General features: G+C 43.5%; 1 protein-coding gene across 1 annotated transcript in view; it reads right to left on the bottom strand.

Annotated features, from left to right (window-relative positions):
- Nucleotides 1-26,384, bottom strand: part of HIVEP3 (HIVEP zinc finger 3) — a 410,805-nt gene extending 384,421 nt beyond the window's left edge. Inside the window, exon 1 of the mRNA XM_037032649.1 lies at nucleotides 26,248-26,384. The gene's annotated coding sequence lies outside the window, so the exon portion shown is untranslated. The remainder of the gene's footprint in view (nucleotides 1-26,247) is intronic.
- Nucleotides 26,385-28,000: the final 1,616 nt, after the last annotated feature.

The following is a 28,000-nucleotide window of genomic DNA, read 5'->3' as shown; positions in this document are numbered from 1 at the left end:
CCTGTTCTTAGAAGAGTCACAAAGAGTCATAAAGGCTGTTCTTAGGTTTCATGACCAAGTATTTATTGAGCACCTACTGTGTGCCCAGCCCTGGGCTAGCCCTTGGGAACATGCACAGCAATGACCAGACAGATGCTGCCATGACCTCACAGTATTTTCCACCTAGACCTGGCTTGTCTCACACTCTAGTGGAGGTTAACCAGAATTTTTAGCATCCTTTGTAAGTAGATCTGGTATCTGGACAGTCTGCACCCCTATAGCAAAATACTGAATTATTTTTTAACTGTTTGGTAAATCACCACTGCCTAAGTGTCTGTTGAGGGTCCCACCTCTGGCCCCTCCTGCCCTGGCCACTCTTCCAGGACTCCCAGAACATAGCCACCACCTAGCGACAGAAGAGAAAAGCCCGGCTGAACAGAGGCCCCCAGGACCCCGCTCCAGAACACAACCTGCATCTGTTCCGATCGGTAGGGGGTATGCCCCTGCTCGCATGCACTACAAGTGGCCAAGCTACAGAAAATGTCTTCCCCCCTTTAAACAAGCTTTAAACTCACACTTTTATAGTTGCTTGCCAGTTCTCTTTAGAAACAGTAGGTCTTTATTTTTTAAAAAGGGAAAAGCATCAGACACACAATGTGACAATCAGCAACTGTCTGAGCACAGCCCGTTGACGCAGAGGACATCCTGCCAAGTCGGGACCAAATTACCTCCTCTCCCCTGCCACCCACCGCAGTGCCTATCAACAGTCACCTTCAGAACAGAGGCCCCAGTGAGACAGACCCAGATGGCCCAGCAGCCACGGTAACTAGAGGGGCCTCGTCACCTCCTCTGGCCTCTCCGAGGCTCAGACTCCTACTGGTTGCGTCAGGCACAAAGAACCAGCAAATAACACAGGTCAAGGAGTTTCACCCACCTGCTCACCTGACAGCCTCTCGCTGGGAAATCCCTCTACCAGCCCAGGTGCCAGGAAAGATTAAGACTGGCCCTGAGAGATCTGGACAAGTAGGCTCAGAGGCCGTTGGGTTCCCTGTTAACACTGTGTTCTCAACCCTCACTGCCCCTTAGAATAACCCAGGGGCACTTGTTTCATAATCCTCACCTTAGGATATGCTTATTGTTTTCATTGCTGTTGTTTTGAGAGAGAGAGAGAAAGAGAGAGAGAGAGAAACACTGATGTGAGAGGGAAACAGTGATCAGTTGCCTCCAATACACAGCTGCCTGGGGATCAAACCCACAACCTAGGTAGGTGCCCTGACCAGAAACTGAACCCACAGCCACGTGTTATGCAGGACGACACTCCAACCGACTGAGCCCCCCAGCCAGGGCTACCCACGGCACTTTGAAATACAGATGCCAAGCCCCAGCCAGGCACCATCAGTGTTGATCACTGGTCCAGTGGGGCCTGCCCTGGTTTAGGGGGCTCCAAAGCAGTGACCTGCCTCCACAGACCAGTAGGACAGACCCTGAGGGTTCCGCTTTCCTACATACAAGTCTGCAACCCAGGAGGAGAATGTCCAGGGGTCCTTCTGACCACAGATTCTCCCGTCCATCCTGCCCAGGTGTTCATAGAGCAGCCCAAGCCATGAGGGGTGCCCCCCTTCTGCCTGGAGCAAGGTCCCAAGGAGAAACGGTTATGGCATTTTGCCCACATCTGATGGCGGGGCAGTGAGGACAAGAAAGTCATTTATCCAGATCCTAATATGAGACTGCGAATTTTAATAATATCATTCATTATGGCCTTCCGGGATTTCTGGGGTTTCCTCTAACTGCTCATTGTTTAAAATATTAGTGACCTATCTTGAAATTAAGATTTAAAAGCAGCTTCTCAAAGATAATATCATACAAAGAAATAATAACACATATGTATCCTTGTTGTCTTCTGAGACCCTTTCCGAAGAGCCCTGTCCTTATTCAGCAAAGGGTGTCCTTGTCTACACACTCTAATGCCGCTGGGGCCAGAAGGAGGGCAGTGGCGATGGGAGATAAATCGCTTTGGGAAGCAGGTCCTTCAGACACTCTTGCTGGCGCGGACCCTGAAATCTTGCCCCTCCCATGAGGCTGCCCGGATTGGCAGGGAACCAGGCCGTGGAGCCCCAGCACCGCCAAAGGTCTGCTTTCTAAAAGATGGATCTTGTTTCCTGCTCTGCTGACAAGGAAACTAAGGTGCAGGGAGGTAAAGGGACCAATTCAATGGACAAATGTCTTTTTAGGCCAAAATATGTCTCATCATCAAAAGAGTGCAGTAAAGAGGAACACCTCAAATGTGCCATCAGGGAGACATAAACTTGAGATTTCAGTGAAGTTAAGCTGCTGTTAAACGTGTAGTTTTTCATCTCACAAATCTTACCACCAAGAAAGAAACAAATCAATGCAAATGTCCCATGTTGGGCACTAAATCTGGGCAGAGTGACCAGGCATCTGGTGGTGTAGTCCCCTGTCACACTGCCACTGACGTGAGGCAAGGGAACACAAACCGGGTGAGAGTGCAGAGCCCGGGCTAACCAGGGAGCGGAAACGGAAACCGAGGAGACGTCTGACGGCTAAGGCTGAAATCCGAAGCACGCGAGTCCAGCCCAGGCAGAGCCCAGTGCACATTCCAGGCTTAAACCTACAGCAAAGATATAGTAGGAGCTTGTGAGTTCCGCCCTTTATTTCCACCGCTCTTGCACATCAGCATGTTTTCAAAAACTTAAGTATTGTGACTTGGACAAGCTGTAACTGTTCTTGGTCTCAACCTGCCCCATTAGTAAAAATGGGGCTAACATAGTAAAATGGTGTGTGTGTATATATATATATGAAATTGCCCACAGTCTTCCTTCTGAAAATATCCAAATAGTTAACCATCTTGTTTTGCAACCAACATTTATGAAAAAGTGAGACCAATACAAAGGTGTTGGATATAGAAATCTTAGCCATCAATTGAAGGAACCCTTCATCCACCAAGAGTTTCTCTCTCTTAAAAGCCTTCTCCAGCATTTAAAAATTAAGACTATCGATTACATTGTACAACCAACAGAGTTAACTAAAATTCAATACTGTTGCTTCTAGCTGAAAGTGGGAAATGGAAACTTTTGCCAAACACTCTGATGTTTTCTTGGCTGGTTCACCAGATATGATTTGGTTGTAGGGTATCCAATATTTCATAACTAGTTTCTTTTTCATGACTTTCCTGGGAATTTCCAGTTTCAGATATTTTTCTATGAAACAATTCTACACAGATGAACTTCAAGGTCACAACAGGGCAAAAGTGAGCGCTCGCCACTGGAAACGATTACTGGGTCACTGCTGGATATTTACACGCAGTCTCCCCACTCCCCATCTCCACTCAGTGATAAAACCACATTGAGGCAAATTTTGCAAAATGTGATTTCGTTAGGAATTTGAGATCTGGTGGATGACCAAGCTAAAAACAGCAGGTTTGTCTTTCAGAGTGTGTGTGGAGGGTGTGGGAGGGTGGCGGGGGTGAGGGAGAGGAACAGGACCCATGAAAAATGTGTGGGAAAGTACCTCGCTAACTGCAAAGCCCTAGTGCAGTAATTCTGAAACTCTATGGTGTCAGGGCTACTTATATTCTCAAAAATTATTGAGGATCCCAAAGAGGGTTTTTTTATGTGGGTTATATCTATTGTTCTTTGTTATGTTAGCAATTAAACAAAAATTATTACAGTATTTATTTATTTATTTATTTAAAATAGCACTAATGATCCTACTCCTTGTTAATGTAATATATTTTATGAAAAATAACTATTTTCCAAAGCAAAAACACTTTTGAGACGAGTGGTGCTATGTCACACCTTTGCAAGTCTCATTAATATCTGACTTAATAAAAGACAACTGGATCATAAAACCTGCTTCCGCCTCAACTCTGCTACAATAGCACATGTCCTGCAGCCTCCAGAAAACTCCCTGGTGCTCTGTGAGAGAATCCCAGTGAAAAGGCAGATAACTTGGTACTACGATTATGAAAGTAGTTTTGACTTCACAGACATCCTAAAAGGGTCTCAGAGACCCTGGAGGTCCCAGATCACACTGGGAGAATGATTGCACTAGCCAAATATTATGAACCCACCCCCTACTTAGAGATAGTCGGAGAGGGGAGGTTGTGGGATTTGCCAAAATCACACAGAATGTGAAGAAGAGAGCAGCAGCACTTAACTTGTGGGTTTTTTTTTTAACTTGGGGCTGAGTGCTCTTCCCATTAGACTGTATGTTTCCATGTGTACAGTAGTCTCTGCCTAGTCTTTTTCTGAGTAATGGACACAATCATGAAATGCAGCAGCGTTCAGTCGGTCAGGCAGCCAGCTTGCATGGACAGAACCTTAGGCACCCTGTCCCTCCCAATTCCATCACAGCAAAGAGGAGGGGTTTTTTAAATAGGAATGACATTTTTATTTTTTATTACTTTTTAAATTTAACCTTTATAGTATTTTTCCCATTACCATTGAGTTCCCTTATACACCCCTTCCCCCCAGCAATCACTACACCGTTGTCCACTTCCATGAGACCTAACCTTTTTGCTCAATCCCTCCACCCCTTAACCTTTCCACCATGGAATTCTACTCAGCCATAAAAAAGATCTTACCCTTTGCAATAGCATGGATGAACCTAGGGAACATTATGCCTAAGTGAAATAAGCCAGCCAAATACCATATGATTTCACTCATATGTGGAATCTAATGAACAAAATGAACTAACAAGCAACACAGAGGCAGATTCCTAGATGGACAGAGGAGGGATTTTTAAGCCCCATCAATTGCATGTGCCATTTCTTTCTAAAGCACATGGCCTCAAGGGACAGTTGTGAAGGGAGTATAGGTCCCTGTTCCTTCTTCTGGCTCAGCTACCACAGCTCTCTCCAAGTATAAGAATTTCCACTCATTGAGTGGGATTCTGGAGCTCAAGATACTATTGTTTTGTTTGGTTGTTATGGAAATGATGGAAAACTTCCCTAATTTGATGAGAGAAAAATCCAGGAAATACAGAGGGTCTCAATCAAGAGGAACTCAAAGAGGCCCACTCCAAGGCACATCATCACTAAAATGGCAAAATTCAAAGACAAAGAGATAAATTTGCTTTCTATTCAGGAATTTTCTTTTCCATGCTTTATCTTTAAATTGATTCTAAGTAATAAAAATTATTAAATAGCATTGGAAATATGGTTGAGTGCAGAACCAAGAACTGCAACTGGACCCAACAGAAGGAAATGCTATCGGGCACCATAAAATCTGTGCCACATGAAGACGCATGTTCCCGGGTAAAGAGCACGGGAATCTCTGTGCCCTCTCACCACCAGCTGCTGAGAACCAAGACACGCTTTTGTTTCTTTCATATTTGGACAGTGACTTTGTAGTTTTCCCAGAATTTCTAAGAAGAAAGAAAAAAATGGAAAGGCATATGCCAGCATCAGCCCATCACCAGTTTGTGGAATGAAACCCACTTTCTTCTTGAAGACAGTCTGTACTTCTTCCGATCGATACCAGCTGCTTTCTACATCAGATCCCAGTGGTGATACAAGGATTTCTTTTCATTGTCCTACTGGTTACTACCATGGTTTCTTGAGTCCAATATTTTCAGCATTGCTTGATCATTTATTGTCTGGCTGGAAAATATACTTTTGTAATTGTTCTTTTCTGGAAAGGCTATGTAGGATGCAAATTTCCGGAGTCCCTGTACATCTAAAAGCACGTTCATTTTAGTCTCACATTTACTCACTCACATGGCTGGAAGAACAGACACTCTGACACATCACGACACTCCTCTCTTCCCATCCCTATACTCATTATAACAGTACCTGCTTTTGTACAGGTGTGCTCCCTCTCCAGGTGTCCACGGCAGATAATTCCTGACTGACTTAGGTCAATCCTAGTTATCTTATAACCTTTCCAATGACTGGCTTAGAGATAAACATGTGGTAAAATTTTGGTCAAAAAACATGAAGAAAAGTCTGTCAGAGCTTCTGAATAAGAGGCATTCTCATTGTCCTCTGAAGACTGCTATTTCTGGATATGGGGCCTAGAACCACTGTGAACATCTTGTCACCAGAGAGAAACGAGTCTGAGTGCAAAGCCAACAAGCTACAGATGAGCCAGCAGAATGACAATCACGAACCTTGACTGTTGTCATTATTAAGCTAAAGAATTTAACAACTGCTGATGTCCTACCTCTGAATTTCATATAATGTGAAATAATACATTTCCTTCTCGTATAACTCATTCTGGGTTGGCTTCTGTTCCTTGCAGTCAAAAGTACCCTAATCAATACAGCTGGGTATCATATTCTTGATTTACTTTCCTTTAGAATCATTCCTTTTGAAATCACTAATCAATTCATTGTCTACTAGCATCTACTGTTGTTCATTATTGAAGTGATATGAGAATCTATTTCCCATTACCTTGAGAATAATCTGTTTCCTTCCCTCTAGCGAATAGCTTTTATAGTATTTCCCTTCATTTCCAGGGCAGTGAAATTTCATCAGAGTGTATCTTGGTTTGGATCTTTTCTCACTAACTCTACTTAGCACTCAGTGGGATGCTTTCAATCAGAAAATATGATTTTTAGCTCTGAAAAAGTTTATTCTTTTATTATTTCCTTTGTATCTATTATAAAGATATTGGACTTTCTCAAACTATATCTACTGTCTTTTTATATACCTCTTATACTTGCCATCTTTTTATACTAAGTTTTGATTTTTTCAACTTTATCTTTCTGTTCACTGATCTGGAATTTATTAGTGTTCTTTCAGTTATTCAGACATTTTACTGCATGTTTATAATTTTGACAATTATATTTTAATTTCTGAGAATTCTTTCTTACCTTCTAATTACATATTAATTTAGCAGTATGTTATTGTTTCATCTATGTGAAAATCTCAGAAGGTGCACTGCTCTGAATGTGAGGGCACACTATACCGCCCTTGTGTGGAGAGGTCCCCCTCTTTCGTATACCCAGGTAGAGAGCAGGCAGAAAGATGTGGTTCGCCCTCCACTGTCAAAGAAAAGCAGGGCACTGAAATGTATTTCCTTCCTAGTGTGAGATGACTTTTCCTTTTACCCTCTCCAGCTCAACCCCAGGATTCTCATTTTATCAGCTGGGTCTACTTCAAACACTATTCTGCCTTGTTCCCTTGCTCTAATTTCAAGCCTTGGGCTGTCCTTTAGCAAATTCTTCATGAGTTCAGAAAACACTTCTGAAAATTCAAACTGCTCTGTACAGATCTTGGGAAGGTAGTAGCTACTTAGCCAAACTGTCCCGAGGACATCTTTGCAGTTAACCACCCAGATCACTGCCTCTAAGCTCATTCTTACCCTCTGTATGTTCTAGTTCCAAGCTTGGAGCCTGTCTGAAGCCTCTCAGCTCCAAAACAATTCCCCATTTGAGCTTGAGGCCATAGCCTCCCATTATATACTGAACTCTTGAAATAACAGAATACAAGTGCACCTAACTTCCATCTACCAACACTCCTTCGGATTTCAGAGCTGTCATCAGTTCATTTTTGCTACATACCTTTACCCTGCATTTCAGTGGGTTCTAGGAAGGCAGGGGAGGCAAATGAATATACTTAAGTCTGTTGTCTTGAACCAAAATTTTAGTACATTTCTATTAACACAAATCAAACTTCTATTTCCATTTTTGACACCGTGAGGGGTTTCAGAGTATATGAAAGTCCCTGAAATCATATTCTAAATTCAGTAATGTTTGTGCAGATCTGCATTTTTCTAGAGAACGTAGTCATAGTTTTGACCAGATTCTCAAGTGGTCTGTAACCCAAAGCAGGTTAGGAAACCATGGGGAACTGAGCATCTTGGGTGCAAGTGAAATGCACATAATGTAGAAGGCAATGGGTTAGAACTAAAATTTTTGTACTGAGTAAAAAAAAAAACTAAGTCTAGACTCAAGTATATAAAGACAAATATATTTTCCTCAAATTAATTTTAACCAGAATTAATTGGTCTTGACCTCTTCCCCACCTAATTCCCTCCAAAGTCAGAAATTTAATCTAACTTATTTCCAAGTAAGTCCAGTCACTTATGGATATCAGTAACAATTGCAAGCTTAAACTCAGTCAATTCCAAGCATCACACCACTATCATCCTTCTCTCAGGGTTCTATCAAACGAGGCTCAAGCATTTTAGCACATTTGAGCACACTGCCTTCCTCCCACTGGATCTTTGTCACTGGTCTCTATCCCCACCAAATCCTTCATTGATGTTCCTGGGCCTCATGCTGGCCGCCAAGCAACAGGTCCATATCCTTTTCATCTCAATCATCTCAAGTTCCTTCAGGTTTGCTGGCTCACTTGCTGTCCATCTCTTTCCTCTTTGCTACTTAAAAACTATCTTAAAGAAAAGGAGTTTTGGGGTGCTGTCATGGGCTATTCTCTAATCTCAAACTTTGACACGTTACCCTTGGCCTTTTGTTCTTTTGCTGGTATAGCATGAGGACACAAAGAACTTCACTGCAGGACTTCACCCTGGGAAACAGGGGGAATGGGAAGTGAAGTGGTCATGTCCCCACTCTTGGGTTTGCCTTGCCCCACACTCAAGGCTCAGCCTGCTGCATAAAGATAGGACACTGGATCTCTTTTCATAAACTTACAGCAACATAATCTCTAGCACAGCCCCTCTGGTTCCTCCCCATCTCTAATTTAGGCCATGTTTAGCCAGTTTATTGAAAAAGGCAATTTTGTTCTTCATCTACACTGCCATATTTTGACTCTAAGATATACATTTCTTTTCATGTAGACTGCTTTCAAATTGGGATTTGAAACCCTTAACTTACAATTGATAACATCTTAGATTTGATGAAACATGATATTGTCAATCTGTTGAATATTCTCTAATATTGTCAATATTCTAAATTCGGTAACATTTGTGCAGATCTGCATTTTTCTAGAGAACGTAGTCATAGTTTTGATCAGATTCTCAAGTGGTCTGTAACCCAAAGCAGGTTAGGAAACCATGGGGACCTAAGCGTCTTGGGTGCAAGTGAAATGCACATAATGTAGAAGGCAATGAATGATACAATTTCTATGATACAATTTCATTCCCTGTGTATTAGTTTACTGGGGCTGCCATTAGTTTACTGGGTGGTTAAAAACAATAGAAATGTATTGTCTACAGTTCTGGAGGCTGACGTTTGAGATCAAAGTATTGATGAGATTGGCTTCTTCCAAGGGCTTAAAAAAGGATCTGTCTCAGACCTTTCTCTTTAGCTTAGAGAAGACCGTCTTCTCCCTATGTCTCTTCACTTTATGCCCATCTGTCTCTCTGTCCAAATTTTCCCCTTTTATAAGGACCCTGGGTTCATCGGATGAGAGCCCAACCTAAAGACCTCATCTTAACTCGATTATCTCTGTAAAGACTGTATTTCCAGATAAGGCCACATTCTCAGATATTGGGGCTTAGGACACCAACATAAAAATCTGGGGGTGGGGTGGGGGAGGGGACACAATTCAACCCATGATGCTTTAACTCCTTCAAAGATTTGCTTTTGATGTTGAAAACTCAACTCTTACAAATCAAGAAACTCGCTTTCTTTGCTGTGGAATATAAATTTAAATATGAACACACACACACACACACACACATAAAATCTCAATAGGCACTCTGTTTCTTACCTTTGTGTTCCTTCTATAACGATCCAAATGTTCCCCAGGCAATGAATTAATAACACAATAAGGGGGTGGGAGCATAGTGAAACTTTAAGGAGCAGGGAGAAATCTCTATAAATATTTCAATATTTTCTCCAACCATGTTAAATCAGCCCACAGTGCCAACTTTGCTGGGTCAAACCTGTAGCAATCTGCTACTTCCAAGGAATACTGTATGTGTTGCTCAGAATTCTCCACTTAAGCACTTCCTCACAGCAGTGGAGTGGAAAGACACCCCAGGAATTCTAAAGACATAACCCAAAGCAGCTTATCAGAAGCATGAAATTTGTACAACTCCAATTTAATCATTAAATACCACGTGAATTTTATGTTGCCTTCCGTAATACTCCTTGACCCATATGGGGCAAGAGTTTTTACAAGGAAGAAAAATTCAAAACAACTTTCCCCCCAAGTTTCAAGTAACATCCAGAAGATGTGCCCAGTGGATCCTATGATTTCATGTGCCCCTGGCACAACGCCCCGTGTTTGAGCAGCCACCTTTCAGCGGAGGAAACAGGAAGTTCCACAGATAAAGGGGTTTTGTCTGTTTCAGGCAGAGGAGGATCTTCACTCCGGCACTGCCAGGAAACCAGTCCTGTTTCATCCAGAGGACAGCATTTCCTGAAGAGGAGATACATGTTCCTTCCCCCGCTGGTGGACAGTCTGCCGGGTGGAGAGAAAAAGGCACGCCACAAATTTCACAACACAGCTGCACTTGAGAAGGATGCGCACATTACGAGGAAAGAAAGGGACCAGGGGCAAATGGGGTGAGAGCTCAGGGAGGGGAAGAAAAACCAAAACCACAGCACAGAGCCAAGAAGTCAGCATACTATACAAAACGTAAGCAGAAAGGCAGAAGGAAAAGACAGAGAGAGGGAGAAATGAATAAATGCGCATTTGTGGCAAAGGTCAGCAAAGTCTAACATGATGGTGAACCAACACAGCACGATAAAGCCGGGTTGACCAAAAACTCCTACATCCTAAGCTCCGTGGAGTGCCCAGAACTGCCACAGAGAAACAGCTTTCTCTCCTGCATATCCAGTGATGACTCTCTACCCTTCCCATTAGCGCATTTTCTTGTGACATCTACTTAAGTGAAGTTTCTGGGCACTGATGAAGCTGACATTGCCAGGTGGTTTCCAGTACAAACTGTAAATTCTACAAATCAATGATAAATGTAGGTCTGAAAATTACTTAACAACCCTTAACTTACTGCAAGGCATTAACAAGCATTTTCCCTCCAATTTAATGAGTAGTTTGGTGGGGGTTTTTTAATGGTTGGTTTTATTTGCATCTCTTGAATTACCTAGCATCAAATTTGAGTGCATTCTGTACTGGGTTCCTGTACACTCTTGTCCAGAAAGGTCCGGTTCTGCTGATTTCATCTTTCCCTTCCCTGCTTACGTACACAAGTGACTGCAAACACATCTGTGACCGCCACGCCTCTGCTGACCCCCACAGGTCCGTGGGAGTCCCACAGAGCAGCAAAGCGGGGTGGGGGTGGGTGAGATAACTCCCACAGGTCGTACTTAAGAAAAGCCCTAAGCTCGTGACCATTCACTTCAAAGCCTGGCAGCACCACCACCAACACAAAGAAATAAAACAACTCTTCTGCTTGTATCGGGGCCAATTTTCAGCTCCACACTCAGGGATACAAGGAACACAAAAATTCTGTTCTCTAGTCATCTAATTTATATTGAAATCCTCCAATTGATAATTCCATGCAATTCAAGGTCACCACCCTATCTCCCCACAGCCATATCTGAATTTCATGTCCTCCCTCAGTGAGAGCCAGGTGCGCGAGTTACCCCCCACCCCCAGCTTCTGCCACACCCCCTCCGCCCCTCCAGGCTGGGGTCACTAGTCCACGCATGGGAACCTCCCCTCCCAACCACAAGGCCTCCCCCACCGCTCTCTAAGCAAACCTCCACGCCTTCCCTGCCTTACTCAGGAACACTCTGTGTGCTCCATGCTGAGCAAGGGCTCTGAGAAGTGCGTGGGGGCTTCTCTGCCTCCATAGGGCAAGAAGCCATTACTACCTGAATGCCCCAGTGTTATATTAATGATGGAGTCATACCACTCCCCTGGGCTTCACCTAAACACAGAGGCGCAGGTCGCCTCTGCTCTCTGGTTCCCCAAATTGGGAAGGGTTTGCATAGTATTGCCCTTCAGGATTCAGCCTAGACGTAGCACAGCCTGCCTCCTTGGGGGCAACAACCTTCTGCCTCTCCTCCCTCCCCTCTAACTCTTCCCTGCCCCCACCAAGGGCACCATCACCCGACTGGGAAGGAGAGGAGGGGGAGCGGGTGCTAGAGGAGCCTTCTCTTACTTTACTCATCAGACATCTATCTAAATCTCTTGACCATGCACTGAGCCCTTTGGTGTCCCCATGAAGACCAGGCTTTGGAACATCAAAAGCCAAGCATTGATTTCTGAATTCTGCTCTGTCACTTGTCCCCTGACACAACGAATGTGGACCATCCTAGCCGCCTAGGCAGGGGGATGTGCACAACTAAAAGGAACCAGAGGGACACCAAAACTTCAGTGAATAACTGGAAATAGTAACCTGCCACACTCCCATTGTCCTCCTGCTGCCTACGTGCTATGGCTCTGTCTGCTTTCCTTCCATGCTTTGTCCCTTTTGAACTTCACCCACCCCAAATCCTTAGAAAAACATCAAATAACTAGATGCTGTAATTGCTGGTTGCACAGGGACCAGAGGAAAGGGCAAAGGGGGGTTTTGGCTAGTCACATGGGGGTGGAACAGCATAAACAGTTCAAGGAACAGCAAGTTACAGAATGTGGTTAAGAAGTAGGTAACAAGTATCCCATTTAGGTTTTAAAAAATAATATTTGTATATGGACATACATGAGCAAATGCACAGGAAAACATCTCGGGAGGGCAGTAGAATCAGGAAGGAGACTTCCACATTTCTCTCTGTTATCTCCAAGGAGAATGTATCTGTTCCACAGGGAAAGAAAGGTGGGGTGCAGGTGGAAGACACACGGCACATGGAGAGGAACAGACAGGCAAGAAGGATGGGAAGAAATGTCTTCACTAGGAGACAGACAAATTTAATAGTCCTAATTAGTCTCTTCCAATTATTAAATCCATACACACTTGTTGCAGGGAATTTGGAAAAGACAAAGAAATACAAGTATGAAAATCACTGGTAATCCCATCACAAAGATAGCCAAGTGTTGACATGTTGGTATATTTTGTACTGATTTTAATATATGTACCATGAATAATTTTACTTATGTGGGAATCACTCAGTGTAAATATTTCATTTTGCTTTTGTGCCATGTCTATTTTCATTGTTTTTCTGCTTACAAAGTCTGCTTAATAAGACATTTAGTATATTTTTGTGTAAAAAAATTGAAACAGTTTAGAAAGTAAAATTTTCTCACAATCTTATCATCATAGTTAATAGGTTGGTATATGTTTTCCCATAATTTTCCAATGAAATGTAAATATATTTAAATAGGATCACACTACACACATGTTCATTGACTTGCTCTTTTCATTTAACAATCTCTCCTGGCCATCTGATTTTTTTTCAATTGATACAGGTCAACCTCATTCTTTTTAACAGACATTGTATATTTTATTGAACTATTAAATAAGATGTACCTTATTTAGCTGTGCACTATTAAGAGATATTTAAAATATTTCCACTTCTGCCCTGGCTGGTGTAGCTCAGTGGATTGAGCACGGGCCTGCGAACCACACGATCGCGGTTCGATTCCCAGTCAGGGCACATGCCTGGGTTGCAGGCCAGTTCCCAGCAGGGGACTCATGAGAGGCAACCATACATTGATGTTTCTCTTCTTCTCTCCTTCCTTTCCTCTCTAAAGATAAATAAATAAAATCTTTAATAAATAAATAAATAAATAAAATATTTCCACTTCTATTACCAAAAAATGTCAATGAATATTTAACCCTGATTGAGATATATATCACATATTATATAATATATTATCACATCTCAATATATAAATATATTTATAACTTATACACTTGTATAACTATTTCTTGAGATAAAATTCCTGGAAATCGATTGTTAGGTCAAATAGAATATACATTTTAAATTTTAAAGGATGTTGCCAAACTCTAAAATACACTGTAGAAATAGTTCCAACAACAAGGCATGAGAACTCTTCGCAAACACTAGCAATACTTGGTATTATCCATTTTTTTCTGATTTTATCTATTTATTTTTAGAGAGAGAGGAAGGAGGGGAGAAAGAGAGGGAGAGAAACATCAATGTGAGAGAGAAACACTGATCAGTTGCCCCATACGTGCCCTGACTGGGGACCAAACCCACAAGCCAGGCTTGTGATTCCTAACCAAGAATCAAACCAGCGACCTTTCGCTTTGCAGGACAACACCCGACCAACTGAGCCACACCAGTCAGAGTGGTATAATCCATCTGTTAATATTCAATACTATGACTGGCAACACATATTATTGTTTTACAAATATTTCCCTCAGGTTGACATTTACCTCTGGATTGATTTATAATTTTAATATTGCTTTTCAAATAAATTTTTAATTTTATGCAGTTTAATTCATGGTTCCAGGGTTATAAAAATGTTGACTCATATTTAATTGTAGAAATTTCATTTTATATTTAAACAGTGAATATAGCTGTAACTTACTTTGGCTTCAGAACTGAAGATTCCAGTTTTTTAAAGAAAAGCTTTAATGAAGTGTAAAACACAGAGAAGTGCACAAAGCATAGATGTTCAAGTTCATGCATTTTCACAAAGTACCATTGGACCATTTGTTTCTTCTGACATAAATACCACTCCGTCTTAATTACCATAGCTTTACAGTAAGTCTAGATGTCTTGTAGTGGACGTTCTCCCAGCTTTGCTATCACTCTTTATAACTGTCTTGGCTAATTTTGGCCCTTTTCCTTCCATACAAATTTTATAATCAGTTTGTTAATGTCCATTTTAAAAGCCTGTTAGAATTTTGAATGGTTTGCATAACTGCATAATTTATAGATAAATTTGAGGACGTTGACATCTTTATAATATTGAGCCATCTCAACTATGAACATGGTATATCTCTCCATCTACTTGTCTTATTTAATTTCTCTCAATACATCTTGTTTTCATACACATAGCTTGTACATCTTGATATTTATTCCTATGATTTTTATTTTTTGAGGCTACTGTAAATGGTATAATTTTTTAAATTTTGTGTTCTATTATTTGTTGCTAGTATATAGAAATACAATTGATTTTTAGATATTGGCCTTGCATCCAACAGCCTTGTTAAATTTACTTGTTAGTTCTAAGAGTTTGTCAACTGTCTAGTAATGACAGTTTTATTTCTTACTTTCCAATCCACATGCCTTTTATTTCTTTCTCTGGCCTTCCTGCAATGACTAGATCTAGGTTATAGGCCAAACAGGTTATAGGCCATTCTTAGGTTATAGAACAAACAGCGAATCAACGTTACTCTCACACATCAACGTGTCTGTCCTTCTCTTTCTCCCTCCCTTCCCCTCTCTCTAAAAATAAATAAATAAGTAAAAGTCTTTTTTTTTAATCCTTCATTCCCTATTGTGTCTCAGCTTTTTCAGTCTGGAATCACTCTCCTTCTGCCTAAAGTGTATCAGTTAAGATTTCCATTAGTGAAGCAAACTCACTAAAGGGTGGCAAACTCCATCTTCTTTCTATGAGGCTGTCTCTCTGTTGCCATTCCCTCTGTGTATACAATTCTAGCTTGTCAGTTATTTCAGAGCAGATATCATTCCACTGGCTCCTGGCTCCAATTGTTGGTGTCGAGATGGGTACAAATTGCTCTTTTCAAGGTAATTTGTCTCTTTTTCTGGTTAGTTTTAGGATCTTCTTGTTGTCTCTGGGGCTCTCAGCTTGCCTTCAATTCTAGAAAAAAATCTAAGTCATTATATCTTCAAATAATTGCTTCTGACCCATTCCTTCTTTCCTTTCCTTTTTGAACCCCAGTAGATGCATGTTAGTTAGAACTTCTACTCTGTCCTCTATGTCTTTTCACTGCTCGCCCACAGTTTCTGCCTTTTTGATTCCCTAGGCAGCATTCTGGATAACGTATCATCCAGTTCACCAGTCTCTCTTTGATTTTGTCTGATATGCTATCTAATGTCTAATGGTAAACATTTAAATTTTTAAATTTCAATTTTGCATTTTTATTTTTAGAATATCTACTTGGTCTTTTTCAAATCTGCCAAGCCACTTTTCATTGTTCCCCATCTCTGAAGATATTTACAAGCTTGCCTTTCTGTTCTATGAACATCAAAAACATATTTATTTGTCTCTGACATTTAAATACATAATTTGTGAATCTGTCTCTTTATTTCCATTACTTGCTTCTGCTTGTTCTCTCATCCTGTTTTGTTTCCTCTTCTGCTCTGTTCATTCTGACTGTACTGCTCATTGGCCCTGGAAAATTAGGAAGATGCTTTCCTCCAGAGGAGACTCATCTTTGATTCTGCCAGGTACTGGGGAAGGGAGAGCAGGGTGCAAGAGCAACCTGGAAGTACCTAAAACCCCATGGCTTGAGGTTCCCTAGATCAAGATGTTATAAAACTATCCAGTAACCACAACTTGCCTTTCTTTTTCCTCTCACTCTGCTCAGCACCTGAGCAACCTTCCCTCTGTCCCTTAGGGGCGGGGAGACACAGTTTTACTTCTGGCTCGCCTTTACCCCCAGTAGTTCTAGCTTTATACAGAGAGAGCCTCTCATGAGACTTTCCAACCTGGGCATGTCATGAACTTTGACTTCTTACTTCCTTGTCCTGCAAGGCTGCCCAAACCAAATTCTGTGTTTATGAGCATCAATAATGTCCCTTGGACAAAAGTAACTTAAGTGTTCTAGAGATATGCAGATCTCTCTAGTTTCCCCTTGACCATGGATTTTGGGCTAGTAGTTCTTTTTTCTCTTCTCAGTTGTTTAGTTCATTTAAGGAAATCCAAAAATACACATCCAACATTTTGATATTATTCAGTGGGAACTTTGGTCCAAATAACCTTGCCTACCATTATCAGAAAGAGAAGTCTACCATTTCCTTTCTTTATTATCATGGAATAATTTGTTTCCCTTGCATCTGTTTCCATGAGGTTCCTCTTGGCAGGCAAGGGAAGAATGGCTATGATACTCTTTCAGTTTTCATGACCCAAAGGCTCTCTTTCTCCCAGTTAGCACGGAGACAGAACACTTCCTACAAATATGGCAGCTTGCCTATGGGTCTTTACACAACCCCTCTTCTTTTGCTTATTTGAATCAAACTGCACCCAGGAGGGTTTCTTCCACCAGTTGTACATCCAGTTCCCACACTTTTCCCCTTAAATAATGTGGCTTTTCTGGTACTTTCTGAGGCCTGCTGCTGCTAGACTCTCTTACCATCTCCATGCTGCATCTCTCCATTTGTTCTGCATGGCTTTCACCTGATTGCATTAATTTGGGACAGTCTTTACAAACATTTTGATGTCTGTGGATTAAATTTATCTTTTAATTTTGTTGGAAATTGGGTTTGCAAGGATTTAGTTATTTTTTTTTTTACCTTCCTTGTTGCTTTTGAATGTTTTCCAAGAAGAGAATGGGAAATGCTAACTACTACAGCAATGTTTACGCATGCACTCAAGGGTTGGAATCATCTGATTCCTCTCTCTTTTTTTAAATCTTCACCTGAGGGTATGTTTATTGATTTTAGAGGGAAAGGAAGTGGGGGCTGGGGAGAGAGAGAAGTATCGATGTGAGAGAGAAACAGCAATCAGTTGCCTCCCGAATGCACTCCTTCTGAGGATCTTTCAGTATACAGGATGACACTCCAACCAACTGAGCCACCGGCCAGGGCTTGATTCCTCTCTCTTTTTTTCACATGTGATATCAAATGCATTATCAAATCCTGTCAACACTATATTTAAAATACATTCAGAACTTGTGCACTTCCCACTGCCTTGACCTCTGCCCTAGTCTAAGTCACCACTGAATTCCATAAGGACTATTACCTAGCCTCAGAGTTACTTGTCCTACATACATGTGAGCCACCTTACTGTCTATTCTCCACACAGCATTTACACTTTTTTAAATAGAAGCCAGATCATGTCACCTATGCTCTAAACCTTCCAATGGTTTCCTATCCCACTAGAATAAAATCCAAAATCTTTAACAAATCCATGAGGTCCTACATTCCTTCCTCCTCCCCCTCTTCCATTGCATTCCAGCCACAGTATCCTTCTGGCTGCTCTTCAAACAGGTCAAGCATATTACCACCTCAGGGCCTTTGCACCTGCTAAACCCTCTGTAGGGAATGCTATTCCCCTAGGTTTCTTCATGGCTCACTCCTCACTTCATTCACATCTCTGCTCAACTGTAATTTTATCAAGAGCCATTCCTTAAATAACCTCTCTAACATAACATCACTACCCCATACATCCAGTGTGTCTCCTTCCCCAGTTTATTTTTCCTCTGGGCATTTATCACCACTTTACATATTTTATATTTATTTGCTTTTTTGTCTGGAGTTGTCTGTTTTCCCCCACCAAGGCATAAGCTCTGTGAGAAGAGAACCTTTGTCTGTTTTTGTTCCCTGATGTATCACAGTACCCAGCACTACAGTGAGCACACAATAAAGTCACTGAAGGACAACCATGGCTACAGAGGAGCCCAATTGCAGGAAGTACAGCAAAAGTAGAGTCTAGGTAGAGTCCTCCCTCGCTGCTGTCACGTGGTCTCTCACCTTCCTGCTGCCCAGCTTCTTTCCACCATTACCATCATCAGCCTGAGTCCACAGTCCTTCCTGCCTGAGCTCCTCAGCTCACCAATTTGGTGTCCAACTCCCAAGCATCAGATCGTTCTGCCTTAGTCCCAGAACCCAACTAAAGTCCAAATAGCCATTGCTCAGGGCTAGAGGTGGGTAATGCAGATGTGTCTTTTTACACGCCAAGTAGAGTCTCCAGGCTCTCTACAAAGGAAAAAATACTGGACAGCTTTGACGTAAATACAGAACGAGCCTTCACGGATACATCTCTGACATTGGCAGAGAGAATATGCATAACTCCTGTGAGGGTATCTCTCACTCAAATGCCCTCAGAGTCCTGGCAAGTCATATGAATGAATGAATGAATGAATGAACGAAGAGGGCAGAGAAGTAAAGACCGAAAATGAGGAAGTCTCTCCTATACCTTAGCCATTCACTAAGGACTGCCAAGCAAGAATGTGAGCCCACGCGGGCCTGCGAACCAGAGGATCGCGGTTCAATTCCCAGTCAGGGCACATGCCTGGGTTGCAGGCGGGTTCCCTGCAGGCCAACTCCCAGCAGGGGACACACAAAAGGAAACCATACATTGATGTTTCTCTCCCTCTCTCCTTCCCCTCTAAAGATAAATAAATAAAATTTAAAAAAAAAAAAAAAGAATGTGGGCCCAGTATGGCACAATCTTCTGATGGTCGAAGAGGAGCCAAGAAATTTGAAAATTTGGAAGTTTTAGTGTGAAATCTCCCACTTTCAAAGTGATGACAGCTCATGGACTGCTGGGGGTGGGGGTACAAGGGGACTAAATGGACATGGGAACATATAATAAAGATTATATATTTAAAAAATAACAAAATTAAAAAGTTAAAAAATAAAATGATGACAACTCCTACAATTAAAAAAAAATACTGCACAGATCAAATGTAATACATCTGCTGACCAAATCTGGCTCAGAGCTACCAACATGCAATTCTGTTTTACACTGTCAGCTCGAAAACAGGACACAGGTAATTTATCACACTCAAAAGCAGTGTTTCCCAGGGGGTTCAATATGAAGCTCTCATTAGCTGGAGCAACCAGAACTCCCAGTCCCCTTCACAGCACCTGCTCCCATCTGCTCTACCAATCCTAGTACAAACTCCCACCAACTTGTAACCACATGAGACAAGTCTCAGTGGAAAGCACTTGGGCTTTGCAATCAAACAAATCTGGGTTAAAAACCAATGGTACATCCTAGCATTCTTTAATCTCCTTAAGCCTCAGTTTCCTCATCTGCAAAATGGGAATACAGCAGAGCAGGTTCTTAAATAACATTGCTTCATTCAACGTTGTTTGCTATAATGCTGATGAAGGGAAAAATCAATTCCCAGCCGGGGCTACTGTGTAGGTGTGGAGTGGGCACAGTCTCCTCATGTCTGGGTGGGTTTTCTTGGGGTGCTTGGGTTTCCTCCCACATCCTAAAGATGTGCACATGAGGTGAACTGACATGTCTACTTTGTCCCAATCTGAGTGAGTGTGGGTGTAGGTGCGAGTGTACCCTGAGATGGAAGGGTATCCTCTCCAAGGTAGGGTTCCACCTTGCACCATGAAATGTCAAGATAGGCTCTGTCGCACATGACTTTGACCTGGAACAAGCAGGTTGGAAAATTATCATCATATCTTTTTACCAATCTTTCTTAAGTGGATATAAAGCTCACATTATTTCAATGTTTCATATTAGAAGTATTAGGGGTCTTTATTTAGATGTCTGGTAGTATTTTTGTGACCAGAAATATGCTGTAGAAACTTAACTCTTGTTTATATCAATTAGCCCATGATAAAACTGGTTTCATTATACATTGTTTCTCATGAAGTCGCAGCTTCCAAGAACCTCTCGAAGTACTTACTGTACAAATTCCTACCTAGAAGGGCTCTAGGAAACAGAATTAATGTAAATAAAGTGTCTGGTACACAACAGAGGCCCGGCGTAGACAGCTACAATGAACAGAGAGGGAGCTGCCCTCCCCCACTGCAAGGCACGATACCTGAAAATCTACAAGTGTCATGCAGGATGTTCATAACAAGCTAATGCCACCTAAAGCTCTTTGTGGAATAAGGAGAAGGCAAAAATGCATTTAAGAAATAAATACAGATGGGAAGGATAGCTGTTCAGGAGCCCAGGTCTTCACACGAATGCAACTGCTTGTGAGCTTCGTCCACAAAATCTGTTTGTAGAAATCAGCACTAATTAATATTCATAGACATCAGTAATCTGATTATTCAAGACATCTCTCAACTTTTGAAGCCACTTTTTCTATGCATATTCGGACACAACATTGAATCAAGAAAATGCACCCCAATTCTCCAATGGCCTAAAAATAAATTAGTCCTGGGGCTCAAGGGACACAGGTGGGAAAAGAAAACCCTCTCTGTGGAGGGTAGACTGCCGTGCCGTCTCTGTCTGGTGCGGGCTGCCAGTGGCAACAACAGGGCGGCCCTGCCTCCTCTAACAGAAGCGGGGGAGCAACTGCTGCAGAAGGGAACCCACAGCCCTGGCTGCAGTGCCTCTCTCTCCTGCCCCTCTGCGGCCCGTCCTTTCCAGGGAGAAGGCAATCGGTGAAGACCCATCAGACCTGCGCCAGGCGGTCACACAGGACACCTGGCTGCTCACCACACAGCACACACCTGGACGGTCTTAAAACGTGGTAAAAGGAAATTCACGAGCAATGCTCCCTCCTGGAACTGAGAGGACCCTGCCCTGCAGAGCCCAGAAACACATTTCTACCTGCAGACAGCTCTAAGTGGGCTTTTTTACCTGCGAAGCTTTAAAAGAAGAAGAAGAAGAAAAGAAAGAAAGAAAAAGACACTTGTCTCTGATCTCCTGTACTTTCCCACCACGAGGAAGGGCTGAGCCCCCAGCCCCAGGTCTGCCAGGCCCGTTCTCATTTCCCAGGCCCTTGCGGCTGTTGCAATCATCCATGCCCATTACCAGTTTTCCTCCAGGGAAACCCAAGCATGAAAAAATTACGTATCTCCTTCACTGCCAAGCCTCTCCTAGTTGGCAGGCGATCGGTAATTATTTTAGCTAATTTCTAGGTTTAAAAAGAGGGGAGGGAGCCTAAGACGAGCAGAGTACAGAACAAGATCAGCCAGGAGTTGACAATCATTGAAGCTGGGCATTGGGTAAATAAAGGTTCGTTAAACTTCTTGATTTTTGTATGTGTTTAAATTTTTCCATAATAAAAAAGCTTTTGAAGAGGGGCTGGGGAGGACACAGCTACAACCTGAATATAAAACCAAGTGTTCTTCACTCTCCACTCTTTGCGGACACAGAAACGGTCAGATCTGGGAAATGCTCTCATCAACAGCCCAGAAGGTTCGAGCACTCCCAGAGCAGATTGCCTTTGAAAAATTCCCTAGAACTTTGCAAAATTATTCTGGCAGAACCAAACTTCCCTTCTTGGCCTATAAACCCTTCTGCCTCCACAAACTACCCTACAGCCTCGTCCCGCTACGAGGACCGCAGCTTCCTGTCCCAAACTACTGCGTTGAGCAATCCAGTTACTGAAATGGCTCCTGGGTGGCAGCTGCTTTCGGCAGCTTGTGGGGTCTTCCTCCTGGGTGTCAGAAGTGGGGATGCTGTCCTCCCTTTCAAGGAGTCAAAAAATACTTTAGATTTCCTTCTTCTTCCTCTTCCCTTAAACTTCACTTAGCTCCTAATAACAAATTGTTTTATCATCTAAAGTGGAGTCTTCAGCCTCAACACTACTAACTTCGGTCTGACCAGCTCCTTGCTGTGGGAGCTGTCCTGTGCATTGTGGGATGTTCAGAATCATCCCCGGTCTCCACACAACTAGATGCCAGTGGCGCATACCCCACCCCAAGCTGTGAAAACCCACAATGTCTCCAAACACTGCCAAACGTTCCCTAGGAGGAAAAATTTCCTGTTTTAGAAGCACTGGCCTATAAGATATTGAAAAATCAAGGTCAATATTGTCCTGGCCAAAAAAACAAAAAAACCTTGATATTATACAGTTTATTTCCCCATATACTATTAGATAATATATTTCAACTTATAAATTTATAAATATGAATATTGAGAAATGTTGCATCCTAAGCCAGAAACACAAAAATTAACAAGAGAAAAGTGAACTTACAACACTCGCAATTTTTTTTCTGCCTCTGTGGTTTTCTGGGTAAGTCTTGTGTCCTTCAAACTATCCTGTTTTCCTGTCAGTGGGGTAAGCGTTTCAGCCCAGGCCCTCTTTGAAGAGCCACACAATCTTCACTGGAAGGAAAAACTTCTAATGACTTTCCGAGCACTCCCCATGACAGGTGCCAGCTCTCCAGAGCTTGTATGACAGGTGTGACTGGAAACAGAATACCCCAGGAGAAGATTTCCAACAAAATCAGAAAAAAAGCATCACTGAGGTGTCCTCCTGGTATAATTTCAAATAATAACAGATTCCCAATGTGATGAAGAAGCTTCATCCAGGCTAAAGGAGCCAGTGTGAGAGGTTGTAACACCCCAGGGCAAATACTCATGTTTCTTCATAAGGCAAAGGGAATTTCCTACTATATATAAATGCTTCACTCCCTTCTTGAGAAGAAACAAATGTCTTCTGGCCTGCAGGGGCCTTACATCAGCCACAGTCTGTTAACGACTCTAGGGGATATACTTACACAACTGACTCTCCCCCCACCCCACCAGACCCTCAGCTCCACTCCGTGGTGCTCCCAACACCGCTCTCACCCCAGGGAGATGCTGACTCGTCCCTCCTCTCTGATGCTTGGCGGACAGGGGTACAGGGGAGTCTATCTTTTGGGCCCATTCCTTCCTCTGCAATCCCATGCTGCCACCTGTCTCAGTCTGGATCACTTCAATCCTGGATTCTGGCCAGGGCCTCCTAACTGGTCTCCCTGGTTCAGTGATTCCTCTTTAATCCAGGTTTCACATCGATGGTGATCTTTGAACACCACAAGCCTAAAGGGCTTGGAGTCCTTCTGCAGTTTCCCATTCCCTATTGCCAATCCCAGCTTCTTTGGTGCACAGATACGGGAAGCACACTAAACGTCTGGTCCAGAAGGTGTCCTAGCAAGAGTAGGATGAATGCTGAGTGGGACAGGTGCACACACGGGGGATTTATTTACTGGAAAGATGGTGGAGGGAAAAAAGAGGAGGGGGGTACTGAATCCAATGACCTTAAAATTTCCTTTCAACCTTGACTTTGCATGATTCTTGGAACTCCTGGGTCTGCTGTTCATTCAGATCCTGCCATCCTCTGACTCCTAGCCTTCTGCAAAATGACACCAAACGGTCCCTCACAAACACTCCTCACGTAGTTCTGCACCTGGTTACCCCACTTTTATAGGGTGACTTCTTTTGGGGTTGTCTTTTTTTAAATTACAAAAGGAACAATGCTGGTGGCAACAGAATAAAATAATACCAAAGTGTTTAAGATGGTATCTCTCAACCACTGCACTCCCAAAGTCACGACTGGCAGTATGGGGTGCATGGTTTCTGGTCCTTCTCCGTGAGACATGTGAAAGGCTGTGTGTGCACACACCCCACTCATTTGACACTTGATCTTATCCTGTACCTTAGGGAGGAGGACAATTAATTCTTGCCTGCACTGACTCATCTCTCCAGCTCCCCAGGAGGTAAAGGCTAGTTGGTTAATCTGCTTAGATTGCTGCTATTCCACCAACCAGGAAATGGACGGTAGGGAGATCGGGTATCTCGCCCCAAACCACAGATTAGCTGGTGGCAGAGTTAAAACCAGAACAAAAGCTCCTAACCCAGTGTTTGTTATTACACTGCAGAGTGTGCTCCTCCTCCTCACAGTGCAGAATGCAATTCTGTACAGGCAGCAGGTAGAAATAAAATACCTGTTGAAAGAATAACCTACAGAGGCAGGACAGCACAGTTGTTAGAGACTTGGACTCAACTTGGGCTGCCTTGGCTAGAGTCTAGCTGTCCTTTACTTAACTGTGGCCCCTGGCTCAAGCAGCTGGGCCTCAGTTTCATCATCTGAAAGATGGGGTAGTTATAACAACCTTCCTTCAAGTGTTGTTAGGAAAGTTAGTATCTGTAAAACATCAAAAATAGTGTCTGGTAAAGGTGTTAATAATATCACCATCATACCTTTAATATATACCCCCAAATATAATCCTTCTTAAAACCTAGGCTGGCAAACCAAACTAAATCTTGTTAGCTCTGAACCCTGTCCAGAAAGAAATCAGCATGGGGGAAAATCTCTTACAATATTAGTCCAAAAATATTTAAGTGACATAGTGACTGGAACCATAACTCCCAGGGAGGAATGACCTCATAATGACCTCAAAGATCAAAAGCATTGTAACACCTACTGCACCAAAGCATAAAAAACCCTAACAGCCTCTAGTAGCAATTATCTAAGTAAGGTGAGCTGCAAATCTGTTGGAGAATTGCTTTTACCATGATAATATTTCTAGTAAATTGCTGCTTCTATACTAAAAGTACTGGTGTTGCAGAACTAGCATACTAATAGAAAGATTATTATAGAAACACTATTAAAATGAATTAGGTATTATTAAAGATTCAACACTGCAACAGAACCTGATTACAAGAGAGTTCAAGCTGTATTGCTTAATGGGCAGATAAAAGTGCTAATTAAGCTCACTCTTAGAAGATGTCCCTAGGCAGGTCTATAAACTGTGGGTAGCAAGGGGTCTATGGACTAAATGAGGAACCAGTAATTCCTACCCAGTTGGATAGTACTACCGGGACGATGGAGAAAGAACATGAAGAATCAGGATTTTCTGCACAGGACAGGTAAGCTGGTAAAGCATACAAGTAAGTATCCAAAGTTATTCGAACCTCGGGTTTTTTTTTCCTTGACTGCTTCGGCAGAAACACTTTTAATCCCCCCTTTGCTTAAGGGAAGAAAACCAAAATGACCCACCATAAACTGGCGACCCTCAATAAACAGCATAAGAAGAGAGGTGGAGAAGACCTTGACATGGCCAAAGCCTACTCAGGCAACAAGAAGACACTGAATAGCTCTCCCAGCAGCACCTTGGCCAGAAGCATCCTTAAAGTTGCTAAAGGCATTAGCCATGCGTTTCAGGGTTTATTTTGCTTTCTCACCTTGTTAATTAACTAATCAAGGATGGCAAAGCACCTCACAAATATAAAGTGTCAAGGAAATGCTAAGTAAATTCGCCCACCTGGTCTAAATGTCAATGCTAAATTAGGAAAGGAGGAAGAGCGAAGAGCTGTCCCCAGATTGCAGCAATCCAGGGACCACGGCTCCCTAGCGGAGCGGCGGCGAGACCCAGTGTGCCCTGCAGCAACCTCCGGGCCGGGAGCAGGGCTCTAGGCAGGACTTCTGGAAAGAAAACCTGGCCCAGGGCCACCCGGGGCAAAGAGAACGCTAATCCGGGAGGCGCATCCTCGCTGCTCAGCCTCCATCTCCCCGCATCTCTGGATGTCAACAAACCCAGATCACAAGTGAAACTTTTCCGGCCCCGCTGTCGCGCTGGGTCTCTGCCCTCTGCCTTGGAGCGCGTCGCCAGAACAGGTGTGGGACCGAGGCTCGAAAGGGGACCCCCGCTTCCAGACCCAGGGATTGTGTAATCGGCGCGGGAGGAGTGAAGGGGGAGCTTGGACCATAACCACGCGGGAATGAGGAGGATTGGCCCCGGGACCCCGGAGACAGGCGTGGCGCTTGGAAGGGGGGGGAGGATGGGGAGACCGACGTCCCGCCCCCCGGGACCGCCCCCGGGCGGCCAGGGGAGCAGTGGGGCTGACACGGCCCAGAGGGGGCGCCCGCGCGACTGAACGATGCCGAGGAGGACGCGAGGTCTCGGCAGCGCGGCCAGCCTTACCTGCGCGCCGGGCCAGCGCGACGGGAGGCGGCTTGGGATGCCAGGGCGGCGGGCAGCGAGCGGCAGCGCTGGCAGCCACCGGGGCCACAGAAGGCAAAGAACCGTGGCGGCGGCAGCAGCGGTAGCGGCAGCGGCTGGCGCGGGACTGACAGCCCTAGGCTCCGCCTCCAGGCCTCGGGCCCCGCCCCCTCCGCTGCCGCGCGACTGGCCCCGCCTTCTCCGCCCACCGCCGGGGTCAAGCTGGGTCCACGGACCTGGAGGGAGGGGGCGCTCGCTTCCGATTGGCCCTAGAGGCACACGCCCTGCCCACTCTCCCGCCCACTGCTTGGCAGAGGATCGGCGCGTGCGCGGTGGCTGCCACAGGGAACGTAAAAAGCTGCCAGCTGGTGTTCTCGGTGTCGGACCGCTGGTATTCGTCCTCCTCGTTTAAACTGGACGGCTGGGAGCCTGGAATGACCCGAGGAACCAGGTATTAGACTCAAGCTTCATGGTAAATTGTTCTTACTCACCTGTGAACGAACCTACCGGAGAAAACAAAACAGGAAGGTGCCAGGCTCTAACCAAAAGAGATCCAAAAACTATGAACTGCAACAGAAAACCTGAAGGACGCATCTGCAAAAGGTCTAAGGGTGCTTTATTCACGCACTGGATTCGCCCCCGGTCAGCAAGTGTGGTGTATTTGCGAAGAGTCTAGTATTTGTGAAACGAAGTGAGGACGTTAGGGTGTGCCAACAGAGAAAGTGAGTGACCCTGAAGAAAATTGATCTTCTCCAGCCCCTACCTCTTCCACCCCAGACCCTCTCTATATCTCCCTCCCTCCCTCTTCACTGCTCCCCACGGTACCCTCTGCTTGTAAACAAGATCAAGTCTCTCCAGACTAAGACCCAGCAATTCCACTCCTGAGTGTATACCCAAGGGAATTAGAAACATATATCTACACCGAAATGTGTACACAAATGTTCATAGCATATTCACAATAGCCAAAAGTAGAAACAGTTGGAGTACTCATTGCTTGATGAATGGACAAATCATGGTTTAACTATGCAAAGGAATATTACTGGACAATAAAAATGAATGAAGTACCGCTACATGCTATAGTATGGATGAACGTTGGAAACTAAATAAAAGCCAGGCACAAAAGCTCACATAGTGTATAAGGCCAATTATGAAATGCCTAGAATAGGCAAGTCTAAAGACAAAAAGTAGATTAGGGATTGCCAGGGCTGGGGAAACAGGAAAACGGGGAGTGACTGCAAATGAGTATTGGGTTTCTTGTGGCGGGAGAGGGTAATGAAGATAATCTGGAGTTAGATAGGAGTGATAATTGAACAACTTTGTTAATATACTAAAAGCCACCAAATAAAATACTTCAAAAGAGTGAATTTTATTGGTATGTGAATTATATCTTGATTTTTAAAAAATCAAATTACAAAAAAAATCTCAAACCCCTAACTCCCTTAACATTGTACCCCTTCCAGCTACTATGCAGGTTCCCAGCCCTTCTCATCCAAGATTGTTACAAGAGTGGCCTACACATTTTTACTGGTACTTCCTCATCTCTCACTTACATGTACTAGTTCCCTAGAATGTGGCTTCTACCCACATAGAGCTCAAAACTGCTCTCTCCTTGAATCCCGTGGCTTTCTATGACCCTGAACATTCCTCACTCTCCTCCTCTTCATTTTTTTCTGTTGTTTGCTATTTTCCATGTCCCCTTCCATGGAAAACAGCTTCAAATTCTAACAGCCACCTG

The sequence above is a fragment of the Sturnira hondurensis genome, unplaced genomic scaffold, assembly GCF_014824575.4.
Source record: "Sturnira hondurensis isolate 20B ecotype Veracruz unplaced genomic scaffold, ASM1482457v3 Scaffold0021490, whole genome shotgun sequence".
Classification (NCBI taxonomy): Eukaryota; Metazoa; Chordata; class Mammalia; order Chiroptera; family Phyllostomidae; genus Sturnira; species Sturnira hondurensis.
The sequence above is the reverse complement of the archived record's forward strand: the minus strand, read 5'-3'. Positions and strand labels throughout refer to the sequence as shown.